Source organism: Dipteris shenzhenensis, chromosome 22, assembly GCF_047967505.1.
Source record: "Dipteris shenzhenensis isolate YYH24624 ecotype China chromosome 22, Dip_SZ_1.0, whole genome shotgun sequence".
Lineage (NCBI taxonomy): Eukaryota > Viridiplantae > Streptophyta > Polypodiopsida > Gleicheniales > Dipteridaceae > Dipteris > Dipteris shenzhenensis.
In genome coordinates, this window is record NC_141617.1 from 1,031,473 (window position 1) to 1,038,934 (window position 7,462).

Sequence of the window (7,462 nt, forward strand, 5' to 3'; positions counted from 1 at the left end):
TGGACATTATTAAACTACCCTAACACTTTGAGTATTATTGTATTATTTATAATTAATTCTTTATCCCCTATTTACTCATACTTATGTCTATCCCCCCTCCCGGCCCTTGAATTGGTGCTCTTGATTAAGCTTTCCCCTTTGTATTCTCTCACTTATATTCTCTCACTTACTAGGGCCCCCATACATATAATATTGATGACCTTCATTGTCCCCTCCCCCAACACTCAACATCGACACCCCACTCTAGTGAGCTCTAGTGTCGCCCATTCTTTTTCCCTTCTTTATTTTCTTGTCCCAAACTCATAGAGCTCAGCTTGCCCATCTTGGCGATGTAACCACACACTCTCCCTCAGCTACACACCTTTTTGTTGCTCAACCTTCAATCTCAGTTGGTCGCTCTTTGTGGTTTCTAAGGTTTGCAAATCTTCTTTCTACCCTCTATCCCATGACTCTCCTTATTCATGAATACTGTCAAGACATTACTAGTGATCTTTGATCCCTTGCTGACTCTTTCTCTTTCTAATTCCTTTTATTTAGTTGTTGCTATTGCTCAAGGTTGAGATGTGAAGGCATGATCCTTGCACTCATTGCCAATGTGTCTTCTAGCTCTCTTGCATTGTTTACTTGCTTCTGACTCTTATGCCATTGCATGGCAACCTCTGCAAACTATGTAAATACTTGCCTTCTTGTTTAGGAGTTGATGGTTTGATCAATATGTGCTTAGCTTCATCACCTTGTTGTCCTTTTATCATGATTCCTCCACTTTAGCATTTGGCATGTATTTTTGTGTGACTAGCAACCTCTCACAGTTTGATAGAATCGCACGTATACCTTCACACTTTGTTTCCTTTTACATTCCTTCTCTCACATTCATGCATATCATGCCACCAACAGCATGGAAGCCTCTTCCATTGCCTCTTTCTAGCTTATAGTTTGTTTATCGATATGCTTTGCCATTGCTTCTTGACTACCTTCTCCACCTCTACTCCACTCTTAACATTCCTTTGTGGCTGCTTGTCACCTCTTACCTTGGGCATGCTGAGGACAACCCAAACTAGTTTCATGTGTTCTCCCCTATCCTTGCTTTTACCTTGTCTCCTGTGCCTTGTTCCACAACCTCATGAACATCGTCATAGCTCACTCCCTGTACTCGTTTTGTTGAGATCCTTTCACAGAACCTTTTTTTGCTTTATACTATATCTATCGATATAAATATATATTTATATTTATAACTTATAAACATATGGACTTTTTTTAAATGTAATTCATTTCTTTGGGTGTAGATTTTTACATGTTTTCAATTACTTGTGATTAATTGCTTGATCCTTTATATATACTTGATTTAAATGCTTATAATTTAAGTGCATTTACATAGTTCCCATCCATATATATATATATATATATATATGTATGTATGTATGTATGTATGTATGTATGTATGTATGTATGTATGTATATGTATATGTATATGTATATGTATATGTATATGTATGTATCTATATATAAATATAAATAAATATATATATATATGTTATATATATCCTTTGAAGTGATAAATTATTTCCTAACTTTCATTTTGCTTAAGTTTATTAATTGCATTGATATATTTAGTAGCTTACACATCTACCTCCTTAGCCCTTTAGTCCCTCATGCTTCTTTATTATATGCTATATTATATATAGAGAGAGTTCCAAAAAGTAACTTTTTTTCTTCTTCATAAACTTGTTTGTTATTGGCCTTTCATAGTATATTAGCCCTTGAGTTTTCTATGTGCTTAAATTAAATTATGTGTATTAATCTCTAACACATTTCTTTTTAAATGCTTATTTTGATAATTTAATGGTATTTTCTTTTAAATTTGTGTAATTATGCATATGTATAATCTAATTGGTCATATTTTGCAATGTAATCTATTTGTCGCTTTGTAACTTATATATTTTTCTTTTTTGTTCCCTTTTGTCTATGCCTCCAAGAACCATATTCAAGGAAGAATTCTACCCCACTTCAATGATTTTATCAAGACAAAGATATTTATTAAAGGGTGTGGATTACACCCCATTTTCAAAATAACCATGTATTGAACCTTGGGTGTGGACTACCCCCCAAATTTAAATACGATACAGACACGATTAGCCTCCATATTTTTGAAAACTTGTGTACCATTTGTTAGGGTGGCATATACCCTTTATTTTTATACTAAAATTTGTGATATTTACTCTAGAATCTTGTTTGGTGTCTTGGTCTTTGGTATAAGTGATAACAAGCTGGGGTGCATAGGCATTACGTGTCTTCCCTCACAAATCTATGATGTTCTAATACGTAGGTATGGTGATAGGTAAGTGGACCCTAACCTATGAGCCTAGACTACCTGATGGATTCTACACTTTTATACTAATTCTTTGCTTAAGTTTGCAAACTCAGTATAATGAAAAATTCTATTGCAAATCCTCTTGCTCAAGTCCTTTCCTAGGTTTTTGATTGCAATATTGTCTAAAGTTACTTCTTGTGTTCTTAAAAATTTCAATCCATTTCTCATTTGCAACTTTTATAATTATCCAAATGATTTAATTAATTGTATGGTTCATTTACTGATGGGATTATTAAATCTAAACACACATACAGACACACACACACACACACGCACGCATGTAGGCACACATGCATGCACACATGCCATGCATATATAGGGTCATAGCCTAGTCATAGTAATCTTCTTTAGCATTGAGGGGATTAATTATAGAAAAACCTTGTCCTCTCCACTCTCCATGATCAATTTTCTCCCATGTTGCTATCTTCTGAGAGGTATAGATGCAATGGCAAGGCAAATGGAGTGATGGGAGAAGCATACTGTGTGCCATTAGCTTGACTACAAAGGATGCAAAATGAAATTGCACATAATCATTTATTTCATTAATAGCAGCATCAACTATTACAAAGCATCTTGGATGCACACTACTCTTCATTGCCTTGCATTTAAGTAGTTTGCGGTAACAAAAAATTTGCTCCAGCAAACTTGTTGGAGATCTTGTAAATGCAGCACCACGCATCTAAGAAAATTAGATGCAAGCCAAGATAGGAGGCTAGATGCAAGTGCACCCAGGTGCACATGTAAGATGGCATGCTTTCTTGGTACAACTCTTACCTTCCTTTCATAGTAACCATTGTAAACTCGCTTTATCAAATCTTGCATGCTATTGTTTGCTTGCCAACATGGATTCCATGAGGCAGTCGATAGAGCGAGCGAGGAAAAGCGAGCAGGCCCAAAAAAGCGAGCGAGCTTTTCCACAATTTCCTTATCGAGGTATTCAACATAGCTTTGTGGAAACCACTATTTGGGAAGATGGTCGAAAATAAAACTTACGTTACTATGTGTAACTATACCAATATTGCGAATTATAGTCTACCTTAACTTCCAATTGGAGCCATACTCACATAATGCAACAATAGTATGTGGTTTGAAAGAAACCGAATTTCCACTCCAAAGCGGATTCCATTACTAATACAACAATTCTTTTGCATTTGAAATGGGTCTTATTATCAATCTCCTTCAATAATCAAAACAAATGCATTGCTTGATATGTTGAACTTAGTAACGTAAACATCACTTCACCCATATGTGGGGGAAAAAAACTGTCTGTAGACTTCATAGCATGGGATTGCATCAACACTTATGACATTCAAAATGGTTCTTCTTATTAAAAGTGTTATCAACCATGAAAGAAAATGTTTAAAAATAGTTCACCCGTATGTTGAAAAACCCAAGTGTCATTTATGACATTCAAAATTGTTCTTGCAACCATCCTGTAGTTCCTAGAGATTTTGCCCATACTTCCAACCCCTTCCCTTCAACCACTAAGAGGTATCTAATAGTTTTATAGAACACTTGAGATATCATCACCTCCTAATACAAAACCATTATTACTATTTGTAGAACACTTGAGATATCATCACCTCTTAATACAAGACCATTCTTACTATTTGTAGAACACTTGAGATATCATCACTCCTTCCCTTCAGCCACTAAGAGGTACCTAATACTTTTGTAGAACACTTGAACCATTCTTACTATTTGTAGAACACTTGAGATATCATCACCTTTTAATACAAAACCATTCTTACGGTTTGTATAACACTTGAGATATCATCACCTCTTAATATAAGACCATTCTTAGTATTTGTAGATCACTTTAGATATCATCGTCTCTTAATACAAGACCATTCTTACTATTTGAGAGATTAATGGATTAAAGGTTTGAAGCTCATAGGAGACGAAGGAACAGAAAGTCAGTTTCGACATGAGGACAATAAAACTAATTGGAATATTTTGACTTATGTATTATACCTTTTTGAAGACTATGAATTTAAGTCAGTTTCAACATTAGGATGATAAAACTAATTACAATATTTTGACTTATGTATTATATATTTTTGAAGACTATGAATTTTAATGAGGAGAGGCATGCACACTACTTAGTAAATACACTAGTACTACTACTAGCCTATGACTATTAAGCCTAGTAGCACCAGTGTGATTTTGAGCCTTGTATCAGCCTTTTGATAATTTTCTTTCATCTTTAGTGCAATAGAAATTATTCCTTCTATCAGAAGAATCTTGCCAAATTTATTCAAAGTGATGATTTTGTAGTCTACAGCCACTATCCTCTGACTCTCAAAAATATATTAAATGTGAGCACCCATTTATCTTGTTTGATCAACCCTAGACTATGCTACGATAGGACATTACTAGAACAAACAAAAAAAAGAATTGATATGGCGATGTTCGGTGTGAAATAACCAAATTAAGGATTTAATAAGAAAGAAAACAATCAGATTCAATAGGCTATTCAATGGCTCAAATCTGCACAGAAATTATAATGTGCCTCCCAACTCTTATGCATTCCAGCTCCTCATGTTTGACAAGAATGCAAACAATAATGAAATCACATTATCTTTAGTTTCAAAGTAAGCAAAGCACCAAAAATAAATGCAAACGTATTGGATGATGAATAAATAGGTATAGATATAGATAGACCTATATATATGCATTCATAGATATAATGATGATTAAAGTTGGACGGTCGTAATAATATTATGTGTACTATCATTGGGATTAGGACTACTATTGGTAATATTGTATGTAGTAGTAGGAGAACTACCATTAAGGAACACTCAAATAAAATTACTAATGGTGGTGATAAAACTACCACTAGTAGTTTGGTAATTCCCCCTAACATCTACAACAAATATTTGATGGGTAGCTAGTATTAGGTCAAAAGGTCCCAATTGTGCTATAATAATGGACCAAAAAAGGGAGTGCTATAGCATCTAAGGGTCACTTTTTATCCATGAAAGAAACAAGTCGGTGCAACCTAGGTCATACAGATCTAGGTCATGTGGAGTGGTTCACGTCTCTTTCCTTGACAAAAAAGTTACACTACCTTTGATAGTAACTACAAAGATTGCTGCCATAGTGCCGTAGAGTAGCCCCTAGGTTGCACCATCATCCCTTTTTGCTTTTGAGCCATTAAGTTTGATCCACTGATTTTATGTAGAATTATTCTACTATATGTTCACATGTCCTTAATAGGATCTTGATATAATCCCTTCCATTGTAAGTACTTTTACTTCAAGTTTCACATATCCTTAACAAACCACTAGGCTTCAACACAAATTCATTCTTATGTTTCAAGCCTTAAACTCAAACACCCTTGTAAAAGGGATAATGTATTAAAGCTACATTTAATCCATCAAATCTTTTGAATAACAGTTCTATTGAAAATTCATGTATCATCAATAGGATTTCATCCATTATATGTTCATTTGTCTTTAATAGTATGTCTAAAAATTCATGTATCTTCAATATTATTTCTCTCATGTGTTCCAATATCTTCAAAAGGATACCTTTATTTAATAATGTCCAAACTTGAGCATTGATTTGTATTTATCAAACACAATTTCACTCCACCTATTCTTTAGAATGAAATTTTTTTGCCAAAAGTGGGCCAAATGTAAGGTCTTTCCACATATTCTTAAGAATGAAAATTTTGGCCTTACATTGGCAAGTCTATGGAATGAGGGTAAGGCCAAAGTCTCTGGTACGGTGCATTAGGTCTTGATTAATTCTTCTTTAGGCTTGAATATTTAATGCATTAACTTCACAACTATTATTTATGCTTGAACTTGTAATGTATTAATTTCATGACTTAGGATTTTATGAAGTTATATCTAACATGTCCCAAATTTAATGGAAATTAATATCCTACATAACACAACAAAGTATCATCATATCCCTTCCCAAAATCAATGCTACCTAGCAACTCTCCTGGCATTTTCACTGCCTTGCATTTGAGTTAGCTATGATGAAGAATGTTGCCTGCCTTTGGAACCTCTTAGAGTTACCGTTAGCATGATCTAATTTCATGTACCCCAAAACTTGAGACTTGGAGATTCCCATATCACACCAGCGGTAGCTATCTTGTCCACTCTCAATGCTAGTAAGAGCTAGGCCCCATAGACCGGTAAAAGAAGTCTTTTTGGAGGTTCAATTTTTTCCCTCCATCTTCTGCAGGCCCCCTGATGAAATATGATATATTCATCACCCTACATTTAATGCAAGAATTGACACAACTTTTTTGGACCTGACTATGTAGTTTACATCCAAAATTGGTGCTAAAATTGCAGATTGGGAGATTCCCATATCACACCAACGGTAGCTGTCTTGTCCACTCTCAACACTAGTAAGAGCCGCGGTCCCCATAGACTGGTAAAAGAAGTCTTTTTGGAGGTTCAATTTTTTGCCTCCGTCTTCTCCAGCCCCATGATAGAATAGGATATATTCACCACCCTACATTTAATGCAAGAATTGACAACTTTTTTTGGACATGACTATGCAGCTTACATCCCAAAATTGGTGCTAAAATTGCATACCAGGCATCTCCATTTGCCGGGATGTGTCCCCAGCGACCCCTTGGACTTTCTCTATTTGTCTAGTTGTGTCTCTCCACAAAAATCAGAGTAGGGCCTATTTTCCCCATCTAGTAAAACTATATGCATCAATATGTATGTATGTATGTATGTATGTATGTATGCATGCATCCATGTATGTATGTACACACACACACACACATATGTATGTATGTATGTATGTATGTGTACTAAAACTACTAAAACTATATGCATCAAATAATGTTGTTGATCAATTTTTGGCATACCCCACCAAAATCAAGACCCCCATTGCAAAGAAAGGTAAGGAACACAAGTGCTTGTTCTTATGCTCATGAGACAACAAAATGCATGACATAGGCAACCAATGGGGTCTTACTTTTGATGTTTGTATGTATGTATAAATGTATGTATGTATGTATGTATGTGTGTGTGTGTGTGTATGTATGTATGTATGTATGTATGTATGTATGTATATATGTATATGTATATGTTGATGCATATATGTATATATTGATGT